Source organism: Vigna umbellata, chromosome 3, assembly GCF_029865625.1.
Source record: "Vigna umbellata cultivar VRB3 chromosome 3, Vumbellata_1.0, whole genome shotgun sequence".
Taxonomy (NCBI): domain Eukaryota; kingdom Viridiplantae; phylum Streptophyta; class Magnoliopsida; order Fabales; family Fabaceae; genus Vigna; species Vigna umbellata.
In genome coordinates, this window is record NC_142167.1 from 27,636,553 (window position 1) to 27,648,766 (window position 12,214).

Here is a 12,214-nt window from a genome sequence, read left to right on the forward strand (position 1 = left end):
CACTTACCGCTGAGCGGCACTATTTTGGGCTTGGGCCTAATTTTCTGTAATTTTAGAATAGTATATAAGCTTTAAGACGTCCTAGGGTTTGTATCTTTGGCTGGGAGGAAGCAGAAACACACTTTTCACCATTGGGAGATGGTGACAACTCTCCTCTTCTCTTTCTAGGGTTTTTCTATCTCTTTCATTCTTTCATTATTGTTCATCTAGTTTCACCATGATTATGGTGAACTAAACCTTGTATTGTTGTTGGGGAATCAATGTAGTCTTGTGAAACTCTCATATATGGAATTTGTGTTTTAACATCTTATATTAAGATACATGCTTTCTTTCATCTTTAGTTAGGGATTTTCAACTATTATCACAACCCCAAACTTAGAACTTTGCTTGTCCTCAAGCAAACAAGATGTAACTCAATCTTCTACCAATCCTTATAATGGTTCACTCATTCAAAAATCTTCTTTTCAAGATAAGTAAAGACTTCAATCAAACTCATGACAAAGATTTCAATCAAGACGTGCACATGATTTGGTGTTCACAAAGTCACTTAATATCCAACAAATGCTATTTTTCATGAATGATCAATCAACTAAACATGGATGTTCATGTGCTCAATGAATATTTCCTCACTAGGTAAAGTGTTTCACTCAAACACAAGTGTATAAGAGGTAATCACTCATTCACTCTACTATCACAATGTCACATGAATCGTCTTTGCCTTTCATTTAACCACAATCAAATAAATTCACAAGCATGCATCATCACAAGGACTTTTTCATTGGCTTATAATGTGGCTGGGCTAACAAGAAAATTGGTTTTTTTTGGATCACAAAACCCTTAAGTTAAGAGAATCATATCAACACAATCATTCTTATTTATTCCCAACTTTCTTTTGCATTGAGCTTTGCATTTTCTTTTCTTTCTCTTTTTCTTTTTCTTTTCACATTCTTATTTCTTAGCACTTAGCTCAATGCTTTCAATTTCCATTTCTATTTTCCAACAACCCCAAACTTGAACATTTATCAATACCACAATATTTTTTACTTAACTCAAGGTAAAACTTTTCACAAGGGTTTTCAAATCATGTTCAAGGCTAAGGGTTCAAAGGATAGAACACAAAGTGTTCTCTTTTAGTGGGCTAAATTTATGAATTTGGCTAATAGAAGGGTTATCAACAAATGGCCTTGATCATATGATGCAAACAAGCAAGTAATCCAATCATAGAAAACTTGGGCAAAGTCATTCATGCTTCCAAAAGAATAGTATTCATTCACACAAACTCTGGAGCTCAAAACCTCACACATAAGCTCGTTCACATTTGACATAAACATCCTGCTTAATATCACAATCACAATCACAACATCATGCATTTGTTCACAAAGCTTGTGAATCACCTGTATAAGCATATAATGTACATCTCCACATCAATCAATATCAAAGCATCATCAAGCATTACTTTATCAAACAATCACAATCACAAGCAAACCATCATAACAGACAAAGTTTTCAATTGAGTACATCAAACCCTATTCTAAAAACATAAATAAGTAAGTTCAGAACACAAAACCAAACAAAAGCATAAGTCCTGCTCTAGTTATGATAGCATTCATCAGTAAATGCTATCTCAGCTCCTCATCAATCTGAGCTGTCATCTGTATCCTCCTCTTCTTCCTCATCTTCCGCATCCTCAAATGCATCATCATCATCAACTTCAACATCATCTTCCTCCATCTCCATAGCTGAAGCTTCAGCTGCTTTAGCTCTGCCTCCTTGTACCTGCTCTTCTGGCTAAGCTATCACATTATGAAACTCCTCCATAGTCCACCTGTGTGCTGGAGGTGTATCATACATTCCAACAATCATCTCTGCAGTAGCCACCTGCCTTCTGTGGATAGACTGTAACTGTGCACCTATAAGAGACATGTACATGTCCCTCATTTGAAAAGGTTCTGCTTCATGTGTTTCACAGATGCCCGACTCTGTGCTTACCCTCTTTCTCTGGGAGTACGGCGTGGGGGAACTGGTTGAGATGCTTCCTCACCTCCACAATATTGTCTATAATAAGCCTCATTAATTGCTTTCCTTGGCCTTTCAAAGGGTGGAGCTGAAGTATCCACCCCAGCTATCTTGCAGAGGTGTGTGATTAAAGACGGATGTCCTAAGGGTGCTTTGTTATTTGTTGTGTTAGCGCATACCCTTATCTCATCAGCTATTACCTGTCCAATATTGACATTCAAGTTCCTGATTGCACAGCAAAGGAGGAGTGCCCTGCTAAGAGTAATGTCTGACACATGAGAACATGGCTGAATGTTGGCATGAGAAAAAGCCATCCAATACTTTGCAAGAGGAGTCAAATCAGTCCTCCTAATGTTCACTACAGAGCCAGTTTTATTCCTCTAAAAATGTCCTTCAGGTACACATAAGACTCTCTCCACATCATCAAAATCAGCGCCTTCTTCCATACAGAGAGCAAATTGGCACTGCTCACCAGCCCACACAGTGTCCAAGAAGTTGTTGATGGAATCAGGATCATACCTAATAGCATGGCCTCTGACATAGCTAAGGTAATTCTCAGCTGGATAATCACCAATCTTTCTTGCATTAATGTAGAATTCTTTTACCACAGCTATATTGGCAGGTGTAGGGTATGTGGCTAGCTTCCCCCAATCATTCCCTAACAATTGCTCTCCAAATTGAGGAGCAAAGTTAAGTATCATTCTAACCTTTCTCTCCATCAGTAGCCTCCTATCTTGGACCACCTTGAAATGCTTCTCATGTTTGCGAGATAGGAACCTACTAGAATGGGGTTGTTCTGGTTCCTTTTCTTTTCTTTTGGATGCCATGGTCTTTTTTCTTTTGCCTAAAGAGGATGCCATTCCTACATCAAACACAAATACAAAACCACCAAAAATTGTTGTAATTCATTAGTAACACACAAACAACACCATATTTTGAAGCTAAACCATCGCTGAGGGTCAAAAATCACCCCTCACAGCCACTAGTGCAGCAATTCAACAAAAATCTAATGTCTGTCAGAGTGCCGCTCAGCGGCAATTTACCCCTGAGCGGTGACTCTGCAGATTTTTGAAAACTTCGTTTTTAACCTGTCCTAACTCCACCCACATGCAATTTTTAGTTGTCCAGATCAAACTCATTCAGTTCAATCGGTTCAAACTTCAATTAAATCATCAAATCATGCATAGAAATCAAAACCCCTAAAGATTCATGCTTTAACAATCAAATTCACATTCAAGAACCCTAGAATGAAAAATGCTTGACTTACTTGGGTGGAGATGCTAGATGAACTGAGAATGCTTTCAAGCTATGATGCTCTCTCTTCCTACCCCAAACTTAGATGGAAAGCTACTGATAAAATGAGTGAAAGAGATTTTCTCAAGAGGGATGAGGGAAAAATTGTAGAGAACCTTTTGAAAAAGTATGTAGGAGTGTGTGTGTAGAGAAAAATCTGAAAAGATAAACTAAGGCGCAGCTTAGGGTATAAAAATACCCTAATGGGCTCGGGTTCCGCTTAGGCGCAACCTAAGCCCAATCTGCGACACTACCGCTCAGCGGTAGTTTGCAGCTCAGCGGCACTTTTGGGAAGTGCTCTTCTTCTTCCTAGCTTAACCTAGGTGCCTCCTACCCATGCCTCTCACTTACTCCCTGCAATACCATGTTCAGATTACTCATGCAATACCATGTTCAGATTACTCATGCAAAATCCTATTATGCAACTACAGTAGAACAAACAAAAAATATAATCAATCAACTGGGTTGCCTCCCAGGTAGCGCTTGTTTAACGTCACGAGCCTGACCCAAAATCCACCAACACCCATCAGTAGGTGCAAAACTTTCTTACCAACACCCATTAGTAGGTGTAACAAACCTAGTATCCTTCAGTGGATACTTAACCACCTAGCATCCTTCAGTAGATGCTATATCCCAGCAAAATATTTACAGAAATAATGTCCAACTGATTAAAAATTACAAAACCAAAATAAAATCAAAGTAAATATTGTCCTCAAATTACTGGAATGCCTTCCAGCAAGCGCTCTTTTAACGTCATTAGCTTGACCCAATAAAGTTCAAGTTCCTTCTTCCTGGTTGATGTCCATATTCCACCAACTCCTCAACTGCTTCGATGTACTGTTTTGACTCTTCTAGAATATGGAGACTCTATCTCTATCATCTCCTTTTCTTTATAGCCTTTCACAACCCACAACTTGTTTTTGAATCTCACAGGTGTACCCAGTTGGAGTTGTTCTTTCATCCAGTCATCAGGAACTTTTCTTCCTCTTCCAATCTTTTCTTTTTCCGGTACCTGAAACAATAAACAATGTTTACCTTTAACCTTGGGCTTTTCATCTTGAGGGCTAGTCATGAGTACATCTTGAAATGCAGCTTTATGACTAGCTTCTTCTTCCAGCATCTGCCTCTCTTCTTTGAAGATATCTACAACAACTCTCTCTTCTCTATCTTGGAGCACCACTATACCTTCGTTCACATCAATGATAGCTTTGGCTGTTTTCATAAACGATCTTCCAAGAATAATGGGTATCTTTTCAGTCTCCATCTCCATCACCACAAAGTCTACCAAGAACTGGAGTTTGCCCACACAAACTATAATATCTTCTGCTATTCCACAAGGTTCCTTTGAAGATCCATCTGCCATTACTAAGTTAACCTTTACAGGCTTCACATCAACATCACCGATCTGCTCCAATAAAGAATAAGGTATCAAGTTAACACTTGATCCTAAATCAAGTAAGGCCTTGTTTATCCTTTTCTTCCCTATTGTGCATGGAATGGAGAAACCTCCTGGATCTTTTGCCTTTAGAGGGAATGGTTCCTTTTTAACAGCTTTATACTTCTTTGTGTCATTATCTCTACGTCTTTTCTTTGTAGAGACTTCTTCCTCAGGTTTAGTATAAACTGCAATTTGTTGTAATATCTGATTCCAAGGTACATCATTGTCCACCATCTTGAATAATTCTGTAAAATCAAATTGCTTCTCTTCATTTATTGGAAAAGGAAAAATATCATTACTCTCTATCTCTCTTCTCTCTCCTTTCTCTTTTCTCTCTTCTTTTTCTTGCTCTCCTTCTTCTAACTCAACTCTCTCATCATTTGTACTCTCCACCACTTTGCATTCTTCCCTGGGGTTAACCTCAGTATTAGCCCCAAAATTTTTGTTTGGCCTCTCTTCCAACTACTTAGTAATCTGACCCATTTGAGTCTCCCAATTCTTAATAGTAGCTTCAGTGCTCTTTTGAGTAGACTCAGTTTTCTGTATGAACTGATGAAGAGTTTCTTCCATCCTTATTGACCTTTCATTAAGTATAGAAATCTGTTGCCAAAAGGTTGGTTGTTGTTGTTGCTTATTGAATTGCCCAGTTTGTCCAGCTTGCCCAGTTTGTCCGTGACCAATGCTTGGGTGTGGTTTCCACCCTTGATTAAAATTCCCCTGACGGTATTGATTGGCCATGAAGTTAACATCCTCTAAGGCTTCTACTGGAAAAGCGCATTGACCATTGATATGGTCACCTCCACATAATTCACACAACTGTGATTGAGCCTGTGCAACAGTCTTTAAAGTGTTTGTTTTCCTCTTTTCCATTGATCAACATTCATGCATACATGTTTAATTACTGTCTTTTGCATTTAAACCTACAATCAATTGTTTACAAGTCTCAAATAATCAACAAATCATATAACTAACTAGGCCGTGAGTCCTTTGGGAAAATGATACTTGGTCTTACCTAGTTTTATTACTTGATACGATTCGGTCACACTTGCCGATTGTTAAACAAGTTTGTGGCGCCGTTTTTCGGTGTTCATAAATTTGTCATCAAGAGTCTTCTGGGATACAATACTTGGTCTTACCATTTTATATTACTTGTGTGATTCGGTACACTTGCCGATCCATCAACAAGTTTTTGGTTTCGTTTCTGGAGATCAAAAATATTGTTAACAATTAACAACTGGACGTAGAATCTTTTGATTCAAGCAAGGATAAATATTTTGTGTGTGAATTTTTCTACTCCCTACACTCTTTACATTTTCTGCACATCAACTGTTCGATGAAATCTCTCTAAGAGAATAAATTTTATAAAAATGGACTATCGTAACTTGATTTGTGACCGTCATACGCTTTACACTTATTTTATTCCACTACATGACTCTATGATACCGGTTGTCCTGATATCGACAATTGGTATCAGAGCTTGCTTTGATATTCTTTCAAACTTTTGCGAAAAAGGTCGGTCATCAAACTCAAGTGTATGCCGAAGGAGCATCCTTCAACAGACCACCACTTTTTACTGTTGATAACTATGCATTCTGGAAAGTGATAACGGAAATATTTATGGGGTCTGTTGACAGAGGCATCTGGGAAGCTGTACAAAATGTCCTTATATTCCAATAAGTACTGTTGATGGTGTAGAAGTAGAAAAACCATACTTTAACTGGACTGTTGAGGAAAATAGAAGAGCCCAATTTTATATTAAGGCTTGTAATATTATTTCATCTACTGTTGTACTTGATGAATTCTATAGAATTTCAGTTTGTAAGACAACACAGGAGATGTGGGAGGTCCTCAGAGTCACACATGAGGGTACAGATGCCGTGAAACACGCAAGGAAGAACACACTCATCTATGAGTATGAGATGTTCAGAATGCAGCCTGGAGAAACAATTTTAGATGTTCGAAAGCGCTTCACCCACATTGTGAACCACTTGACAGTGTTGGGTAAGACTTTTGACACTGATGAATTGAATGTAAAAATATTAAAATCATTGGACAGGTCTTGGCAACCAAAGGTGACTGCCATCTCGGAGTCTCAAAACCTCACTCAGATGTCAATGGCGATTCTCTTTGGAAAGCTTCATGAGCACGAGCTTGAGTTGAACAGATTAACTGAAGAAGAGGATCAAGGTAAAAGAAAGACGCTTGCCTTCAAATCTGAAATTTCTAAGGGAAGAAGTTCAAGAAAAATTGAAGATGATGATTCCGATGATGAAGAAAACATGAGCCTCATGATAAAGAAGTGTGCCAAATTCATGAGAGCAAAAGGAAAAGATAAGTACCGTGGAGAAAGAAAAGAAAATCAAGGTTCTCCATCAAGCGTCAAGTGATATGGATGTAGAGAAAAAGGACACGTGAAGATTAATTGTCCTAAGAACAAGAAAAGTGAAGAAAAGAAAGAAAGAAAGTTTCCCAAGAAGAAGAAAGCTTACATAGCATGGGAAGAAAACGCTTCTAGTTCTTCAAGCGCTAGTGAATCAGATGAGGAAGCAAATCTCTGTTTAATGACAAACTCAGAAGATGCTGGAAGCCAAGTAAGTGATTCTAGTTTTGAGTCAAGTGATGAATTTGATTTACAAAAGGCCTTTCTTGAATTGTTAAATAAATCTGAAAAACTAGATGCTGCTCATAAAATTTTGAAAAATGAGTTTAAGGATTTGCAAATTAAATATGAGAAAGCATTAGAGGAAGAAGTGGAATTAAGAAATAAAGTTAGTAATCTTGAAACTAAATTGTCTGAGTCTAATGCAAATGAACAACCTGTTGAATGTTTATCTTGTAAGAGTCATATGTTTGATATTGACATTCTTGAAAATCTACTTGCAAAGACATCCAAGTCTAACTCGAATGCTAAAACTACCTTTAAAAGAAGCAATAATGGTAGTAAGAACATGCATCATCATAAAAGGTCTAAAGTTAAGAGAACTCGTAGAGTTTGGGTTGAACTTTTGTGAAAAATAAGGTGCATGATGCTTCTTGTTTTTATTGCATGAAGCATGGTCATACATCAAACAAATGCAACATTAAGCATTTTGGAATTCCAAATGGAAAATATGCATGGGTTAAAGTTGTGAAATAATGCTTGCTTGCATATACTAACCCCAAGGACCCATAATGAGATTGGGGACCTAAATTCTTGCTTAATTTGTTTTGTAGGAAGCAACAAAGTCAAAGAAGTCATTGTGGTGTCTTGATAGTGGATGTTCAAGACACATGACCGGTGCCAAAAAAAGGTTCATCTATTTTGAGAAAAAGAAGAAAGGATTTCTAACATATGTGGATAACAGCAAAGGGAGAATAATTGGAAGTGGAAACATTGGAGGAGGAAATACCTTGACTATAAAAGATGTATTATATGTTGAAGATCTCAAACACAACCTCTTGAGCATAAGTCAACTTTGGGACAACGGTCTTAAGGTAACATTTGAAAGTGATAAATGTACTGTTTATTTTAAGAATTCTTCTGATGTTGCTCTGCAAGGTGTTAGGCATAATAATATTTATTTGATTGACATTGAAAGTGCATCCAATCATAGCATAACATGTTTAGTTGCAAAAGAGGAAAATCCTTGATTATGGCATAAAAGAGTTGCACACATCATATGCAACATTTGAAGAAATTGATTTCAAAAGATCTTGTGATTGGTTTGCCTAAATTGAAGTTTGAAAAAGATAAATTATCTTCTACATGTCAAAAGGGAAAACAAACCAAATCATCTTTTTCATCCAAAAGCATGATTTCTACATAAAAACCTTTAGAACTTTTGCATATGGACTTGTTTGGTCCATCTAGAATTAAAAGTTTTGGTGGAAACTACTAGCTCTTGTGATTGTTGATGATTACACTAGGTTTACTTGGACATTCTTTTTAACCTTGAAAATTGAAGCTTTTAAAGCATTCAAATCATTTGTAAAACATATTCAAATTGAAAAGGATTTGAAAATCAAAACATTGAGAAGTGATCACGGTGGTGAATTTGAAAATGAATCATTTGAAAACTTTTGTGAAGAACATGGAATAACTCATAATTTTCTGCCCCTAGAACTCCCCAAAAAACTGGGATTGTTGAAAGGAAAAATAGATCATTAGACGAACTAGCTAGAACTCTTTTGAATGAATCAAATGTACCTAAATATTTTTGGGCTGATGCAGTTAGTATTGCTTGTTATGTGCTAAACAAAATGCTTATCAGGCTTGTTCTTAAGTTAACTCCTTATGAACTGTTTAAAGGAAGAAAACCGAATGTGTCTCACTTAAAAATCTTTGGATGCAAATGCTTTGTTTTGAATAATGGTAAGGATAATCTAGGCAAATTTGATGCTAAATCTGATGAAGCAATCTTCTTAGGTTACTCTTTAACTAGCAAAGCATATAGAGTGTTCAATAAGAACCTTAATAATTTAACAGTCAATGCATGTTGTCTTTGATGAAAGTGTGGACCTTGACGTGAACCCTCTTGAGTCAAATAAACCAAGTGTAGGTGATGAGGATTATTTAAGGGAAGCTCTTGAAGAGATGTATCTAAATGAAAACAATCATAGAGAAACTCAAAATCAAGAAGTGAATCCCAAGAGCTACAATCCACCTCGTGGCCTCTCCCTGGACAACATCATTGGAGACATCTCAACAGGCGTAACTACTAAACATAGTCTAAACAATTTTTTCTTAAATGTAGCTTTTGTGTCTCAGATAGAACCCAAGAAGATAAAAGAAGCTCTTCAAGATGATAAGTGGTGTGTTGCTATGCAAGAAGAGCTAAATCAATTTGAAAGGAATGACGTCTGGTAACTCATTCCTAGAAAAGAAGACTATCAAGTCATAGGAACAAAATGTGTTTTCAGAAACAAGCTTGATGAAGATGGAAACATCACAAAGAATAAAGCAAGACTAGTTGCAAATGGATACTGTCATGAGGAAGGTATAGATTATGATTAAACTTATGCCCCAGTAGCTAGGTTAGAAGCAATTAGACTTTTACTTGCTTATGCATCATTATGAAATTTAAACTATATCAAATAGATGTAGAAAGTGCATTTTTGAATGGTTTTATAAAAGAGAGGGTATATGTTAGTCAACCTCCTCAATTTGAAGATTTCAAATTTCCTGATCATATGTATAAACTGAAAAAGGAATTGAATGGCCTTAAACAGGCACCTAGGTCTTGATATGAAAGACTTAGTACCTTCTTGATTGAGAATGATTTTTCCAGAGGAAAGGTTGATTCAAGCTTATTTATTAAGAAAGTAGGAAAACACATCTTGATTGTTCAAGTGTATGTAGATGATATTATCTTTGGATCTACAAATGATTCATTATGTGAGGGATTTGGAAATATAATGCAAGGTGAGTTTGAGATGTCTATGATGGGTGAGCTTAATTTCTTCTTAAGACTGCAAATAAAGCAAATGGATGGGGGAACTTTTGTCTCCCAAACTAAATATTGTAGAGAAGTGCTTAAGAAGTTTGGAATGGATACTTGTAAGGAAGCCAATACCCCTATGGCAACTTCTTGCTACTTAGAAAAGGATGAATCTGGTGAAGAAGTAAATGAAACTATGAATCTAACTACTAGTAGACCAAACATTATGCAAAGTATATGTGTGTGTGCTAGGTACCAAGCAAATCCTAAGGAATCTCATTTAACAGCTGTCAAAAGGATTATGAAATACCTCAAAGGGACGACCTCATTTGGACTTTGGTATCCCTCCGATGCTACACCTAGCTTAATAGGATATTCTGATGCGGATTATGATGGCTGTAAAATTGATAGGAAAAGTACTAGTGGAACTTGTCATTTTTTGGGATGTTCTTTAGTGTCATGGCACTCAAAGAAACAAGCGTGTGTAGCCTTTCCTACCACTAAAGCTTAATACATTGTCGTTGGCAATTGTTGTTCCCAAATTCTATGGATGAAACAACAATTGGAGGATTTTGATATCTTCCTTGATCACATTCCTCTAAAATGTGACAACACTAGTGCTATAAACCTAACCAAGAATCCCATAATGCACTCAAGAACTAAGCATTTGAGATTAGACATCATTTCTTAAGAGACCATATTCAAAAGGAAAATTTCCAAATAGAATACATTGATACCTTGCATCAATTAGCAGATATCTTTACAAAAGCACTGCCTAAGGATAAATTCTATGAACTTAGAAGGGAGTTAGGAGTGTTCGACATGTCTTAAAATTCAAAATTATGCTAAATTCAGATTTTTCGTAAACACAGTGTATTTAATCGATTATCATGGAAGACAATCGATTATTCTTGGCTTTTGAAGTTAAGTCTCGTAATCGCAAATAATTGATTATCCTATGGAATAATCGATTCTCATGACTCAAACCCAAAACTCGGTATTCATGAAACAATAATTGATTAGCTTCAACCATAATCGTTTATCATGCAATTTCCGGAAACTGACTTTTAAACAGATAATTAATTATCACTAACAATAATCGATTATCACACGAACAATTTAAAAAATAGAGTCGTTGCAGCGACTTGTAACGGCTATAAACGGCCATAAACGGCTAGTTTCTTAGGTTCTATTATAAAGAGCCCCCAATAATCGATTAATAGTCACTCTTTTGCACCCAAAACACTGCTCAACTTCAATTTGCACCAGATTTCTTCATCTCCTTTCATCTCTGTTCACATTTCAATCTCAATGGCTGACTCTACAAGACCACACAGAAGAGCATTTTGAGCCTTATCTTCCAGACCCAGGGTCCCTCGTTCGACAACCATTGATGGTTAGATCTCAGATCAGGAGAAGTATGCTGAGTACGTTCACTTCTGGCAAGAACGTTGAATAATGGCGGTAAAATTCATACGCCTTGATTTCTACAGATTCTATGGATTACAATTTCCAGATGTATTTAGTGCCCAAGGTCTTACGCATCTCGTAGAACAAAAGGGATACCCTGATCTTATCCGTGTCTTCTATTTTAATCTGTGTTATCGCGACGGAATCATCACAACAAAAGTGAAAGGTGTCCCGATTATTTTGGACGATGATATCTGGACAAATGTTGCACAACTAACTATCTGGGATGATGTTGTTAAAGTCCATCTTGACGTCCCAGACTTCAATCGTCTCCTTGCCTTTCAATCCTTTTTGAGAAATCCCACGCAACAAACCAACCATTGTCAATTGCTGGTTGGAGGATTCAAGGTAGAAGAACGGTTAATTCATTATCTGATAGTGTGGATTATGTGCCCCGTTGCTACCAATCATGCTCAATGTTTTCAGCAGGATCTTCTTCTTCTTTATGGGATTTTAAACAATATCATATCGATTGGCCTGCACTCATCTCTGATACTATGCTAAAGGCCAAAAAGTATCAAGCCTATCATCTTCCCTACGCTCTTCTCATCTCTAAGATTATTGAATATAAAGGAGTTCA